The sequence below is a fragment of the Cydia strobilella genome, chromosome 17, assembly GCF_947568885.1.
Source record: "Cydia strobilella chromosome 17, ilCydStro3.1, whole genome shotgun sequence".
NCBI classification, from domain to species: domain Eukaryota; kingdom Metazoa; phylum Arthropoda; class Insecta; order Lepidoptera; family Tortricidae; genus Cydia; species Cydia strobilella.
The window spans coordinates 8,530,742-8,548,084 of NC_086057.1; the positions used below are offsets into that span (position 1 = coordinate 8,530,742).

The 17,343-nt window shown below is 37.4% G+C and overlaps 1 protein-coding gene across 1 annotated transcript in view; it reads left to right on the forward strand.

The window, feature by feature from the left end:
- The window catches only part of LOC134748978 (mucin-2), a 91,121-nt gene that overhangs the window by 28,069 nt on the left and 45,709 nt on the right, over positions 1-17,343 (forward strand). The gene's annotated exons all lie outside the window — the stretch shown is intronic.

Consider the following 17,343-nt stretch of genomic DNA (forward strand, 5'->3'; position numbering starts at 1 on the left):
GATTTCCAAATAATTGAATGATTACAAGACTGAGCGAATCAATACTCTTTTCTTTTCGTTAAAATAAGGAAGGGATGTAGTATACTGCACCTGCAGGAGTGGGGGTAGTTGGTTATATTAGCAAAAATAGTAAAGTAACATAAGATTGATAGATTTAGTTTTCAAGGAAGCCTAATTTCCATCACTCAAACAGTACAATGATATTATTTGACGAGTTAGTAATTCATATATCGCACGACAATAGAAAAAGACACATTGTAAGTGATTGTTAACAAGCTTGTCATTTTAACTGCGATAATTCGAAGGTTAGGCGCAATTTGTGAGAGAATGCAATACCTGGCATAATTATGAGCCTATTATGAATAAAATGCATTAAAACTTTAAAGCATAAGAACAACGTTAGGCCGATTAGCGTTAAGCAACATTTTTCTTTGCGAGCAAGTGTGTGTGTTTAGGTATTTTCGAATTGCATGTTCACAAACATGCAGTTCGATAGATTGGCCACAATAATTTGTAATTTATTAGTGTGTAGTTTCATGTGTGTTATTTAGTATAGGTACTGTTCTGTATTACAGAACAGAATCTGTAACATAACATAGCCTGTAAGTTAATACTAACAACTATGGACTGTAACTGTCTGAAAATAAATTCTTTTTATTTTTATTATTTTTATTATTTTAGCGCCACTTGCACCATCCCACTAACCCGGGGTTAAGCGGTTACCCGCGGGTATTATCTGGAATAGTAGATCAAGTAGATATCTATTTGGTATCATGGTATTACGATATTTAAAGATAAGTAAAAATATTGTATACAATTTTCACAAAAAAAACGGAAAAGTTATGATGCAGTTGAATTCTTATCGGAATAAGGACGGCTGCCTTGATACTGTTTACACAATGCCACCGTCTGGGAACGGCTGCTTTTTGTCCGTAAACGCTCTCCGCCACCCAAACTGTCATATGACAATGAATCTGCCAAACGAATATCAATTATATCCCAATTAGAAAAGTTTTGATTTAAATAATTTTAAATCGACAACAGCGCGCCCAGCATTGGTGACCCGTGCGCTGATCTTTTTAATAATAGGCTATAAAAAGATGTCCGTTTAGTTTTTAGGTGCTATTGTATCTTATTAAGCTGTGATTGTTGATTGTCTATGAGTTTCTTAGAATTGCGAATTGGTAGATGCAAACCGGTCCAGAACGGTATAGACCTCTAGGATAGTTGCACTTGCACCATTCACTAACCCGGAGTTAACCGGTTAAACCTGGAATTACCATGATTACTAGTACAATTTGACACTGGGTTAACGGTTTAACAGGTTAACCCCGGGTTAGTGGGATGGTGCAAGTGGCGCTAAGTTGAAGTTCATTTAGTTTAGTGAACATACCTATTCACAGGTCATATTGAACGACATTTACTTTTAGATCGACCCCGCAATCGTGATACAGGCCGTTTTAAGACTCGTGAAGTCGTGACCAATTAAGATCTCGATCTTTTTTTTCGCGAATTTGGTATTAATTCCCTAGCTGCCTATAATTATGTAAGTCGTTTTACGGGATTTACATATACCTTTTGTTTGTATAGTGAAAGTATGACACGTGTTAATGTTTTATTGCCAGGATATTCTTTCTACGATATATCTGACCATGGTTATTATACAGTGAAGTACGGAGGAACGATCTCTATCTTAATAACATAGCTTCACTACTTATATCAGTTAATTCTCATGTATGATTCTTGCACAAAATGGTTAGTTCTAGCAATAAAATACCTGTAGGTATACATGTAACAATATTAACAATGTGTATAAATAACTCTATGGCCCAGGATTACTTGTAATTGGATAACCACATAGATCTTAATGCAATAACAAAATACGTCTTCTTCCAGACTTTAAGTAAATGGGGTAATTCCGAGCACGTTGTCAATTAACCTTTTTCCGGTTCTATAAGATACATTGCCAACAAAAGGGTTAACAAACCACGTGATTAAAAAAACCGGCCAAGTGCGAGTCGGACTCACGCACCTAGTACGTCGTCCGTACTTTTTAGAATTTGTTGTTATAGCGGCAACATAATTTGTGACAATTTCAACTGTCTAGCTATCACAGTTCATGAGATACAGCCTGGTGACAGACAGACAGACGGACAGCAGAGTCTTAGTAATAGGGTCCCGTTTTTACCCTTTGGGTACGGAACCCTAAAAAGGGCAGAAAACTGTATTAATTTAACAAATCGTTGAAGTTACGGTCGGCCTAGACTTTTCGATATGTCATACGTCAAGTCAGGATACGTCATGGCTGAAAAAAAAATTGTTAGTTAATATTAGTAGTAGTAGTAGTAGTAGTAGTAGTAAATCACTTTATTGTACAAAACAAAAATTGTTAACATGAAATTCATATAAATATATGTAAATATTATAAATATATGTAATAATAAATATCTGAATCAGACATTAGATGTCGGCATCTTGGGTTTATAAATGTACGTACTAATGTTTCGTTATATCACTTCTTTAATCTACATCGTGCCAACGAAACATGCAAAAGTATACTTGAAAAACGTTATCGTCTTATGAATCGTTATCGTTAGTTAAAAACGCATCACTCTTTCGGTTGACTATTAGTCAAAGTCAAATCAAACTGTGCGAGCTTTAATACCTAGATTTATACTTTGTTTTTTGTATTGCACTGTTATGTAAATACTGTCAATCCATATAGACATGAACAGCACGAGTAGGCGCGGTGAAGGAGAAAACTAAAATTGCTGCAATCATATCAGTGTAATGACATTTTCTCTAATTTATTTGTAGCCAAGTGTCTGGTGATACATTTTCTAAGGCTGTTAGCATACAATCGAATATAAATTTTACGTTAAGTCGCCGGCCAAGTTTTATACATTATTACTTACTGCCAAGCTTGTTCAAACTTAGCATAGGTAGTTGAAATCTAACAATAGTTTGGTTGTGCAGAACTTCAACGGTACTATCCCTTTTTGGTAATGCTATCATCATCAGTAACCTTTTTATTATATACTGTTTTTAAATTTAATCGTTGGACGATATAATATGTAGATGTGGGTGCAACCCACACGTCCGTATTTTCTACTCGTAGTTGTGTGACTCATCAACACCCGTTAAAAATCTTAACAGCAAAACTAACAGCCAATAATATGTATTGTTTAAATTATTTTATTTGCGGATTTGCTTAAATTCTCGTTTGGATAAGAATGGGACTATTCAAAAACTGCTTATTTTGAGAAGGTCATACATACAAGAAGCCAGATTTTTTATGTATTTAACCAAAAAAATCTACACACAGACGTCAATGATATAATTCTGCCATCACAGCACTTTCTACCCTATAATCTCCCGTATGCAGTGTGGACTCGGCCTTACGTATATACAAGCCTCATTACACAAATTGCAGTAATCATTGTTGCTTACGTTGTCAGGTGGACCGGGTGATGTCACATAATACAAAATAGCGTATTGACAGTTTCATACAATAATGGGATGTTGTTTGAGTCCAACTGGGGTTAAATGTTGCAGGAACAGTAGTTATTTATTTTAAGTTGTGAATGTTTATATTCACCTAAATTCTTGCTTTGGCTTTTAAATACTTCTAGGTATTTCTCATTAAAGAAAGACATATCCTTTTCACAAATGCAATAAAAAACACTTTTTATATTAATTAAATACTACACTCAGATGTTAAGGGGCCCATCAGTACCATCATTTGGCACGATTTACGATCTATCTATTGCAAAGCACAATTATTGTTTTAAATATTTGAAAGGAAAAATTATTCGTCCGCCTGCATTTTAAAGGGGCCCATATCGGCCTGTCAGTTAGAACAAAATTTTGACAGTTCCGAACAACTGACAGGCCGATATCCTCCGGCGGATTGATAGTCAGTTTCTTCCCTTAAGTTTCCTTAATTTACTATGAAATTTTCCTGGAATTTCCGAGAAATTTTCCATGTTTTTTGAAACAATCCGCAACTTGCACCTACAAGCAAAAGTATACGATTGTTTAGACTTGTACATAGTTTGCGATAGTTGTAATTATTTTAGTATAGTTGTTAATGTTAAATAATTTTACTTAATTGAAAATCGAATAAAGCTTAATTTGATCTTCATGATTCGATCTTGAGTCACGATGGTTGCCCGACAAAGACTATTGTGTCCGACCGGCTACTTTGCGTGTCAAGCTATGCGAGTTGTCCAAGTTTTACGGGATTGTTTTGTTATCAACTTTTTATTTATTAAACATGAGTTATTTATCTTCCGGTATACATTTATTTACGGTATACGTAATACAATAAAATTAAATTTAAAGTAACAGAATTAAATCGATATTTGTTTAATTATTTTATATTATTTCAAAGGTAATAATTACTTACAAGATAATTGATTTAGATGAAATTAACTAAATACCTAAAGCACTTAATTACCTACTTAAGTCTGGTATGTACAACTCATCGAGGTACGTCTGTAGGTAATCAGCCGTAAAAGTGCATGGCGAATTTATTAATGAATTAATTCATAATTTCTCCATGCAATTCCGCAGGTCACTGTACAGGTACGTACACACTGTCTGTAGTACTCGTATGGCTACCACTATGCTGGCGCTATGCTGGTTGCTCTTTGTCGGATAGAACTTAAAAGCTATATTTGATATGTCTTGTAGGTGCCTATTACTGATTTGTTGAGGCAGGTCCCCGCAGCGAATACGGGTGACCATGTCCCGAGTTTCCAGGTCTTCGCCGGGATTTGCGGTTTTATGGTGTAAGTCTGGTAACTTGGTAAGCGATTTTATTATGTATATATTACATGTTGGAAAAATACATTGATTTCATTAAAACTTAAAGCACATGCACTCACCTTCTTTTTTCATGCCGGCTTTAAAGCATTTTCTTAACCTACAATATCTGCATTGATTTCTTTTGTCCTTATCCACTACGCAATTTCTGCTGAACCTGAAATATAAAACAGTGTACGATTACAATCACAGTTTCATTTCAAACTGCATAATAAGGCAAATAAACATCGATGAAGTTGGCGATTCCGTGTACTGTGTCAATATTAATACCATACGACAATAGTTTCAGCTTCTCCTTGATAATGGCATGGCGTACGTGTAGACGGAATGAAATTGTCTGGGTTTCCTCAGTGCGATCAAATTTCTATCAAAACCTTAGATTTTGAACCAAATTCTTCTTAGATAAAGAGTTAAGTTAACATAATATTCGGGTGAAATATTCTCATTCAGCTAAATTTATGAGGCTCGTAAACACCTTCTAATCCTCTCTGATTAAGTACCACTAGGGTGATACGTTAGGATGACTACACATAATATGTCTATATGACATACAGTGAGTAACAGTGCGTGATACAATCCACATTTATAATATAAAATATAAATAAATACACAACAATTTAAACCACACCGATTATCCTCGCGATACCGTGCGCCGCGCGTCGTTTATCAGATTTGCCCGTAAACAATTTTGTGTACAACGCTAATTCGTGCGTACATCATATATTGCGTTAATCTCAAATAGTAATGAAAGAAAGCCATATAGCTATAAATATGCATATCTGATTTCTCTGCGCGCACGCTACTCGAGCGCGTTGGAATCGTATAACGATTTTTTTATAGTAAAAATGCTTGAGTCGATTAATCGGTTGTGATTGGTTGGGGGTCATTTCGGAACTCTGTTACGCAATCTATCCATCTTTACTTAGCTGTAGGTTGCTGAGAAAAATGAGTTGTGCGTAGAGGAAGGTGGGTCAAGTTGAGGTATTGTTGCCTGCCGGTATCATTGTGCTATCTCTTAAAAACAACACCTTTGCTCCATCTTGCATTTTACCCCATCTTGGCCCACTCACCTCTACCAATTATGGTTTATAGTTTCATGAAAGTAATAAGCGTTCGTTTTTTGCGTGACAGTATTAGGGGTTGAAAACAAAACCTACGTAAGAATAGTGTGTTTATGATTTTAACTTTTAAGCAAATTATTTTTAGATATCCAGCTAAAAAAACGCTACTTCAGAAAATTATGAAACAATTTGATGGACCCGTCATTTCGGGCGCGATACCATGTATCCCTACAGGTTGTACAACGTAGGCACATACTTAAAGGTTAAGTACGTACCTGCACATACTCGTACTATATGTAGTGCGGGCGTTTTGCTTCGATTTGCTTTTATAAATTTCACTATTAATACATTTTTAGACCAGTTCCTTCCTTCCAGTTCCTTCACCAGTTTCATAATTCGCTAAAATGTAAATACGTAAATTACATAGGTAATTAATAAAAATAGCAAAATCTGCAAGTTTCTTGCGCAAGAGATAAGATTTAGAACGGTTCTTCACGAAGTACGGCGGTATGAGTGGTGAATATGCATCATTTTAGTTATAGCATAGCACTTTACATAACACCGCCTTAAATGTGATTTTTTACGTAGATTAGTTGCTTTGGGATTAGAACGAATCGAATTGGGTAATTATGTAAAATTGTTGGCTTTTGTATTGTAGTACTTAGCGCATTTATGCAACCTGAATTGATATTAAAATATTATTTATTTCTGGCAATAGTCTCGCAAATCTCATAATATATTAGAGGTCGCCTATTATAACAGATTTTGGCGATTTTTCTACCCCTTAATCGATCAATCCTTATGTAAAATGGCTCCATTGATACTGTCGTTGATTTCGCCAACATCAATTTTAAACACTTACGTTGGGTTTATTAAAAACATATAATGTAATGTATCTGGAGGAAAATATGTAGTATCTACTTAATACATATGTATTTGTCAATACCCTCCTTTCCCCCACATGAGACTAGGTGACATTTGGCACGAGCACGATCGATCCCCTTTCCCCTTAAATAGCTTAGGTAAACAATAGATGCCAGGATGCCACCTCACTGAAAAAAAAAAAGTTTTCATAACAGTAACAATAGTTATTTGAGCAACAAGAGAGGAAAGTTGGTTTTTCTTGCGAATGTTTATTTTGAGTCCCGAGAAAGCGAAAGATTCTAAGGTAGAATCCTGAGCGTAGCGAGGGACTCAAAAACACGAGATGTAAAATTACTTTGCTTTCGTGTTGCACACATAATTTTTCACCTCAGTAGTGAGAACATATAAAAGTTAAAAATGTATTTCGAATTACACAGAATAAACAGAAAAAAAGTAATATAATATGTAATATAATAACATACCACACCATACCATACCACACCATACCATACCATACCATACCACACCATACCATACCATACCACACCATACCACACCACACCACACCATACCACACCACACCACACCACACCACACCATACCAAACCATACCACACCATACCATACCATACCACACCACACCACACCACACCACACTATACCATACCACACGACACCACACCACACCATACCGCACCACACCACACCACACCATACCATCCATACCGCACCACACCACGCCACACCACACAACACCACACCATAACATACCACACCACACTACACCATACCATACCATACCATTCCACACCATACTATACCATACCACACCACACCACACCATACCATGCCATACCATACCATACCATACTATACCACACCACACCACACCACACCACACCATACCATACCATACCATACTACCATACCACACCATACCACACCACACCACACCACACCATACCGCACCACACCACACCACACCATACCATACCATACCATACCATACCACACCACACCACACCACACCACACCACACCACACCACACCACACCACACCACACCACACCACACCACACCACACCACACCACACCACACCACACCACACCATACCATACCATACCATACCATACCACACCATATCATACCATAAAAAAAATGTAATAAAAGTATGAAGTCTAAATTAAAAAGCTACTTTGTTTCACTCCCTGGAGTGAACTTTACTCACTCCAGGGAGTGACGAAAGTAGGCTTGTTCGAGCTACTGAGGTGAAAAATATTTTGTTTATACTTACACAAAAATTGGCACTTATGAACTGTTAAATATATGTTACGCTACACTAACCAACAGGTCGGTTTGTAAGAACAAAATCGGTTTTAGGATAGGTGATAATTTATTTTTTTATTACTCAAGTTCAGTGTTTTTTTCTCAACAGGTTCAACTAACTATTTTTTGAGTGGTTAAGAATGTAAAACCTATAAGGTTTTCACTACAAAACACCTTGAAGTCAGCTCAAGATTTTCCAAATATAATTGTACAGACGCTAGACTATACGTACAGCGATTTCGCAGGACTTTCAATTTCTATTATCTCTTAAAGATTATCTTTGATTATCAAACCTGCACGTAACACGATGAAAGTACAACTGTCACAACAATTCATTAATGTCACAGTGATTGCAAAGCAAAAGTATTTTCGAGTAAAAAACGTAAATGGCCGGCACATGAGCGTGCGTCACGCTCGATCTCGCGGGAGCTTACATGTTATTCGGTGAAATGTTGACAGAGACAATTAACTTTAGATCTACAAGTGCCTGTCATTTCTTTGAACACATTTTCAGAAGGGATCATACATTTTTGTTTTAAAATGTACGTGAAAGGTACAGTCAGTTATTTTCTTGGAATTATATAGTTAGCTAGGTATCTACGAGTATATTATTATCAGGAATTTAGAATTTTACGATGAAGTTACACACACGTGACTTTTTATAAAAAAAAATTATTATCTACGCAGACCAAAGCTATAAATAAAACCAATAAATAAGTTAAATTGTGCTCTTTTATCCAATAACGACTATATTTTTTAGCTTGTAAGAAGCTATGTATCTACGGGCCTTAGTTGCCTGATAATAAATGATATTTAATTTAATTAAAGTAATTTTTTTCATCTGTTTTTATTGGGTACCTACCTACTGGTAGATAATATAATGAACAGGTACTTAGTCCTTTTTAACCCAAGGAATATAAGTTTTAATGGCGTCCCCGGATACATTAATTAATAACTTTGTGACTTCCGTAGTTCGTCAGCTAAATATAACGTATACACGGTGTTTCATAACCCACTGAAAACCTAAAAACACTTTGTTCAGAATCGATAGGAGAATCGATCGCGCTATGTTTTAATGGGGGTAATTTTTTTATTTTTTTGTATTATTTTTACATGCCCATTTTACAGGTTTGTAATGCAACAATATCAATAACTAGCATTTGACACGTTATTTGTCAATGAGCAACACCTTTAACTGGCCATTTCAAACCTTTTCTCGTTGCATTAAGGTATGCATATGCAGGTCTGTTAACAGTGTTTGATGGTAACCAGCAATTGTTTGACGTCACTAAAACAACAAAGCATCTTGTGTAGAATTAACAGTCGAATAGAATTGTTAAGAAAACTAAACAACTAATATTTTTTTAAATATTTATCGGATTAAAGAATAAATACTCAAGATGAGTTTAAAATAAAATAAAACTGTTGGGGTGTCTCAGGTTTTCAGTGGCTCAAGTAACACCGTGTATAAAATTTACAAGCAAGACTGGAAGAGTGCCGCAACCGCTACGGACGACATGATGATTTAATTTTTAAAACGTAAAATTTATTTCTTTATTCCAAATTCTAATTATAATTTTTATGTAAAAACATAAAAATTGATTATTTATAAATTTTTTATTAAATGCATTTATCACTGTATAACAAATAACTATTATTTTAGTCTTTGTTCCAGCAAGTTTCAAAATACCTTAAAGTAATAGATTACCAATTTTATTTTAGTCTTTGTTCCATCAAATTTCAAAATACCTTATAGGTACCCATTTATGTTTGATATTGAAATAGTATTCACTATGACCTACCTTCCTACCTATATGTTAGAAAAATACATATGTGGCGCAGCGCAGCCAACCCGGCTTTTGACTCATGAATGTCAAGGCTTTCCACAGTTGCCACTAATCTGTTCACCAGTCAACTAGAAATACACTTGTTATAAGACTATTACTATATGAACTGCGTGCTTTTTTATTCCGATGGAATAAGGTGCAAAATGTAAGACTACAGTTCAGTGTGCGCTGTAGCCCTGTAGGTAATCTTTTCGAATAGCTTGTATGGCTTCCAAACCCTATTTATCTTATCCGGAAGACCGGAAACGGCAGAAATTGTGTCATACAATGTATACCATACTATGCATTAACCCCTTACTGCAAATCATAAAATATAATTGTTTAAATATGAACTTTAATAGAATAATAGATTATAACTGCCATATAGTTAATATATGGCTTGGTATGCGGTAAAGGGTCAACAACAAACAAAGGGACAACAAACAAATCTTTAGGGCATTCGTGTTAAATCTGTTAAAATTGTCTTCTATGATCTCGCTTACGGTTGTTATGTGTTGTGGTGGGGTAAAAAATGATTTTTATTAAAGTAACCTTTTGCCACTGACTACCGAAGAATAAACTAGATCTATTTATTAAAACATGGCAGCGCAACTGTACAATTAATATATTAATAACGGGTCAACCACGTATTTTAAGTCGAAAAACGCTCGACATGTTACAATTAATCTCTCTCTCTTTGCCTAGCCACGTCCCATTTCATTTGGGGTCGGCTCTCCTCGTCAATCTTCGCCACACACTTCGGTTTTGGGTCGTCGTGTCGTTGATTTGGGCTTTCTTTAGGTCATTGTTGATGACAGACATCCAAGTTTGAAGGGGTCTACCGGGATTCTTCGGACCGGTGTTTATACTGAGGACCTTTCTGGTCATATGATCCTCGGGTCTCCTCATTACGTGTCCATACCACCTTTAAAAATGTTACAATTAATCTTGTTGTAATTTGTTGTGTACAATTAATCTTCTTTTTCACAGTTTTCGCTATTTTCCAACGCTGAAACGATTCTAAGGATTGACCATAGGTTAAAATCCGTAACTAGATATGTGGGCTGTCGAGCATTGCAAAAACTTTACCACTTTCAGAAAATTACTCTCCGCTAGCACTGGTAAGAGAAACCTTGAAACAATTATTGCAAGTATTTTATACGGGCTCCAAAACCTCCGCATCTCTGAGGCGGAAGCAGCGGAACCGGCCACGGCCGTGCGCATTTCCACGCGGTGGCTTCCTTCATGCTAATTACGCAGAACAATGTGCAGGAGTATAGCGGACAGAATTCTCATTCGCATTTTTTTATATAAGACAATTTTTACACAGGCTTAGTCCCAAAGTCTCAGTAAGGCTTGTGTAGTGGGTACAAAACGACGATATATAGGTATATAAATATAAATGCTTATATACTTATATAGAAAGCATTCATAAGTCAAGAACAAATATTAAATTTGTGACAATTGACAATGACAAACACAGAAATAAATGCCATTACCATTGCAGCCACCAATTGGCATGGGACACTACCGACTAGTCACTAGGCTAAAAGGCCGTCAAATGTTTTACTTTCAAAACAACTTGATTTCACATACTCGCAGTGAGATGCACCGCAAGCGCTTGGACGTCTCTTTCTTCTTTCAATTTCTTTTTCTTATTATAGTTAAGTTAATTCAGATCCGTTGCAACAAAATGAAAAACTATAATCTATGACGTTTTCGGCACTGCATTGTCAATATAATATTTAATAATATTAAATAATAATATAATATTTAATATTTTATAATATGTAATATTTTTCAATGTCACTCTTCTGTAATGACTGTTTGTACCAAAATAAAGACAAAAAAAAATACTTAAATACATGTTAATTCTCATCTCAGCAATATCCTGCTAAAACTGTAATCTGCATGAGGTCTATTTCGACATTATTAGTCCAATAAACCTGCATATAACCATTAGCCGGTGAGGGGTTTCGTTCATTGGTCATTTATAAGCATGTTTCAACCAGGAGCTTTATTCTCTAATGTGAAATTGTAATACCAAAACCTCTTCTCTGTCTAGTTACATATGTGATATGTGTGACGACGGACTTATATACGTTATTGAATTGGCATTATATTTCTTTTGATTTTTAATTTTTAAATACAGCCTTCCTAATGGGCTAGTGGTATTACTGTAGAGCAATTACTACGGTGTCAGAAAGGCAATTTTTGTTTTTATATGTTGCGATGTGTGTACTTACTTACGTATACCTGTACGCATAAGTTTATATCCAGCCTACAGATTTGTTTCAAAAGTACTTATCTTATGTTGTAAAGGTTCGTTCACCTCAATACTGTCATGAATTAATCGAATCGGCAGATTTTTTTTATTTAGTTATTCTTGCATTATTCCCTTCAAAATAAAATAAAAATCGAACGCGCTCGAGTAAGTCAAGGTCGCTATTTTTTTTGCAACTTTCTGACCCTGCCACTCGCTTACGGATCGCTAAATCGTCAGATTATTGAAATGGGCACTATTTAACAAGTAATTAATCCACCATATCTCAATCTGACGCGCTCGAGTATTTCAAGGTGGCGATTTTTTTTTACTATTCTGACGGGCTGTCCTTGACTCCCTGCTCGGTGTCGGTGTGGAGGTACTCAACAGGATGCAAGGTATCCCCCATATCTTAATCTGACACGCTCGAGTGACTCCAAAAATCCCCGACCATAAGTATTATGTACTTCATTATTTCTGTGATATAATTGTCTGTGTATAATACAGGAAACAAGCATATTCTAAGACGGGGTTCGGACCCAAGTTAAAAGTTAGAGGCGCCGTAATTGCGGCGTTGGCCAATCTCTGTCGCAACGCTCCATGCTATTTATGTGAGCCTGGTAGGAACCTCTGCATTGCAAAAGTTATTAAGCAGCATTCGTTACGCGCGTATTTTAGGCTTTTCTGGTTGTTATCTAAAGTTGACCTTCAGCATTTCCTTTTTTTAGTAATTTGCTAATTAAATTAATTCTGGTAGACGTTTTGGTAAGTTTCGAGACTACGCATACAGAATCAGCAGTAACCGACAAGCAACCGATTATAATTTGATTGTTATTTAAATCAAGCAAGGGCGTGCATCCAATACGTTTTCGAGTACCTACATTTATACTTTGAGAAATTTGATTTTGCTATCAGCATAGTTACCTATGAAAGAAATTAAAGAATCAAAGCCTTTATTAACTTCATCTCCGCAATGTTAGTACACTTAGTACATTTACGCAGCAGGAATTAATAATTTTCCTTCTTTTATCCTTGAAAACAAGCGGGGAATAACGCGTTTTATCCACTAGTGGGGAAAGTAATTTGACCTTGAATGGAGCGTGTTTAAGTAGCTTTTGACAGATAACAAAACGTAAAACGCTCATAATAATGGTTCGTTTGATATTAATTGTCATTAAAATAATGGTTTGAGAATTTAATAAAAATACCAATGCTTTATTTAATGATTTTAAGCCATAAACCTTAAATTCCATACTAAACATTTTTTTTTATATGATGTTGAATGTAATTCCAAAGATAGATATAACTCGGTAATAGATGGATACAGTCTAAGGAAAAAACGTGCCTCGAAAATCACGAAAATTTGATTCTCGATTAGATGTCGCTACTACCTTTGGCCTACTCTCGTATATTTATTTATTTATCGTATGGCTTCGTTATATGTCACTGGATACAAAAAACTTAAAATTAAAATTTCGCCCTACTCAGGTAAGCAGCCGCTTCTTCAGCCAGGATATTGAAGTCATTCACATGGCCCGTGTATTTTGTGAGGGGACATTCCAGCACTATGTGTTCGATGGTCTGGTCTGGGTGTCCACACTCGCAGGCAGGCGAGGCGCTCCAACCCCATTTGTGCCAGTGGTGTGCACAGTTACCAATTCCGGTTCTAAAGCGGTTCGCTTCGCTCGTGGTTCAACTATAGAATCCTGTAGCTTGCTCGTGTTTCAATTCCACACTCGCGGGTAAAATACAACTTTGCACCCTTGTATAACAAATAACTATTTCATCACACTGCTAAAAATAGTTTTAAAATAATAACTAAAAACTTTGAAACTATATCCCACAAAATATTAAACCTAACTCTTTAGACATCAATCAATGTCTATCAAATTGTACAATTTCATAAAAGACGCAATTATTTGACCCTTTTCAGCCTGTTTGTCGGTAAAGCATACATTCAATATGTCAATCACCTGTAATAACTGAAAACATGATCTTAAATGAGCTTTATCGTCTTTGAAATAAGGTTCAAACTTTGACTAAACTACTTCCACCCTGAATTTGAACTTCAAAGTCTCTTATTCAGGGTGCAAGTATTTTAGTGTCCAATAAGGCGGCTGACAGACATTTTTGGTTTTGAAACATTCATGTAAACAAGATCTTAAAATGTTTAAAATTTTTACTTTATTTTTCTTAAATTCAACGTTACTATTAGGCTAGGGTATAAATAAATAAAAAACCGGACAAGTGCGAGTCAGACTCGCCCACCGAGGGTTCCGTACAAATTTAACTTATTTTTTATTTTATTTATATTTTTTTATTTCGTACAAATTTATAGTTTTGAGATTTTTCCCTGTACTTGTAGTGTAAGACATATTAGTTGCCAAATTGCATAGTTCTAAGTCAACGGGAAGTAGGTACCCTATAAATTTAGATTCCCTTGAGTGTCGAAATATAAATTTTTTGCGGCATAAACGGCCGTATCGTAATTTGATTTTTTCACAGCTTGAAGGGACCGTAGACCTGATAATATAATTAAATTTCAACTCGAGACCTCGCGTTCCCGAGATAAAGGGTCTTGAGTCTTGACAGACAGACGGACGGACAGACAACAAAGTGATCCTATAGGGGTTCCGTTTTTTCCTTTTGAGGTACGGAACCTTAACAACGCTGGGTTTACGTTCCTACTAATACCAGTAGGTACGGTCGAGTATGGACGAGGCTTTACCGGTCAGAGGGCGGAGTTCACCGGGTGCAAAGGTGAATGGATCCTAATGTTGACACTGCCATCACGCAACCCATTACTCTGTATCGAAACATCACAACTACACATGAAATTGTTTTAGAGTAGCGAAAACGGACTTATTTTTATCACAATTTAAATCTGCTTACTCAACAGTACATCATTATCGGTAATCATCGTGTTGCTATGATTTTAAAGGGCAAATTAGAGATGATTTTTTAAAAGTTTCATTATTTTTGCATTTAATTATAAGTGCCTTTGGTGCTTCAATGCCCGAAGTAAAAATACACCAAAGGGAGGTATTGAAAGCACTGCGCTGTCTAGACGTGAACAAAGCTAGTGGTCCTGATGGAGTTCCAGCGATTGTGTTGAAAACTTGTGCGCCTGAGTTGTCTCCAGTACTGACACGCCTGTATCGTCTTTCCCTGAGGTCGGGTCAAGTCCCCGAGTCGTGGAAGCTTGCAAACGTACAGCCTGTACCTAAGAAGGGTAGTCGTGCTGACCCGTCAAATTATCGACCTATCGCGATCACCTCCATACTTTGTAAGATTATGGAGCGTGTTCTGAACACCAAGCTCCTGGCATATCTCGAAGGTAACGATCTCCTCAGTGATCGGCAATACGGTTTTCGCCGGAATCGGTCTACTGGGGACCTTCTGATTTATGCCACCCACCTATGGGGCGAGGCCATCGAGAGACATGGTGAGGCTATCGCCGTGTCCCTCGACATTTCCAAGGCTTTTGACAGAGTCTGGCACGACAGCCTAATTAGCAAGCTTTCTGCGTATGGGATCTCCTCTGGCCTGCGCTCCTGGATCACTGATTTCCTGAGGGACCGATCTATTCGAGTTGTCCTAGATGGATGCTCGTCTGATCTTTTGGCTATTAATGCCGGGGTACCTCAGGGTTCAGTCCTCTCCGCGACCCTCTTTCTGCTGCACATCAACGATCTGCTCAAGCCCGGTATCTTTGGGTACGCGGATGACAGCACGGTTACGGAGAGATACCTTGGTGACGCGAGGGTCAGTGTAGCTGACACCAAGATCCTCAGGGAGACCATGGTGGAGCGATTGAATCTGTCCTTGGATGCCGTGTCCGAATGGGGCGAGGCCAACTTGGTTGGATTCAACGCCACTAAAACACAGGCGTGTCTTTTCACTGCAAAACGGAGCCAGTTTACCTTGGCTCCCACTTTCCGAAATGTGTCCCTTCCCGTGACCAACACTTTAGAGCTTCTCGGTCTAAGTTTAAAATCAAACTTAAACTTCGGGTCGACTATTGAGTCTAGGGCTAAAACTGCTGCCAAAAAACTTGGTGTCCTATTTAAGGTGAAGCGGTATTTCACGCCGAATCAGCTTCTCTCCCTATACCAAGCACAGGTACGCTCGTGCATGGAATACTGCTCCCACCTATGGGACGGTTCTGCCAAATATCAGCTGGCGGCCCTGGACTCGGTAGAGCGCCGGGCTCATAGACTCTTTGGTGATGATCCATCGGTCAAGTCAAGGATACAGAGCCTTGAGCATCGCCGTCGAGTCGCTTGCCTATCGGTGTTCTATCGGATACATTTCGGGGAGTGCGCACAGGAACTGCACGACCTGATCCCACCTTCCCCTTTCCATCATCGGACATCCAGGCGCGGGGAGCGTATGCACCCGTTCGTGGTCCACATTCCATTCGTTCGGACGAAACGTTTTGCCTCCTCCTTTTTGGTACGGACGGCTAAGGAATGGAATGCGCTCCCGCCATCTGTATTCCCTGATCAATATGACCTCGGTCTCTTTAAAACAAGAGTGAATAGGCTGTTACTGAACCGGTGAGCTCCATCTTAGGCCCTGTCTTCACTTTCCATCAGGTGTGACTAGGGCCAATCGCCGATCAGTTTATAATAAAAAAAAAAAAAAAAAAAAAAAAAGTTTTTATCGACGGGGATGAATGGATGAAACTGAAGTAAATTCAGTACTTCAGTGATACGAAAATTATACCAAAGATCAGACAGACATCCTCAAAAAGAGGAAGGGGAAAACGTAAAGGATCCCTCACGTTAGAACGGCCCGGGTCCAGGCCGAGACAACCGACACTGTCTATGGCAGGTGACCGGTGATCACGTGATGCTTTCTATAGAAAACGAAGGGTCTGATGCCCCGGCCCGGACCCGGGCCGTTCTAGCGTGAGTCGTCCATAAAGCAAGGTACTTGACCAGTGTATTTGAACGAAAAGTTTAATGCCAAGCGGCATCACTTGCGACATAAAAAACAATTAATAAATTACATACTTAACCCACTTCGTTACTTAACCCACCTCGAATATAAACGATTGCAGTTGCACCCAGTTTTACAGAAAAGTCACAACTTGATACTAAAGCATTTGTGCTTTATACGACTTTTTAATGTTTGCGAGCGACGGGTTTTACCTGTAATTCCAATAAAGCC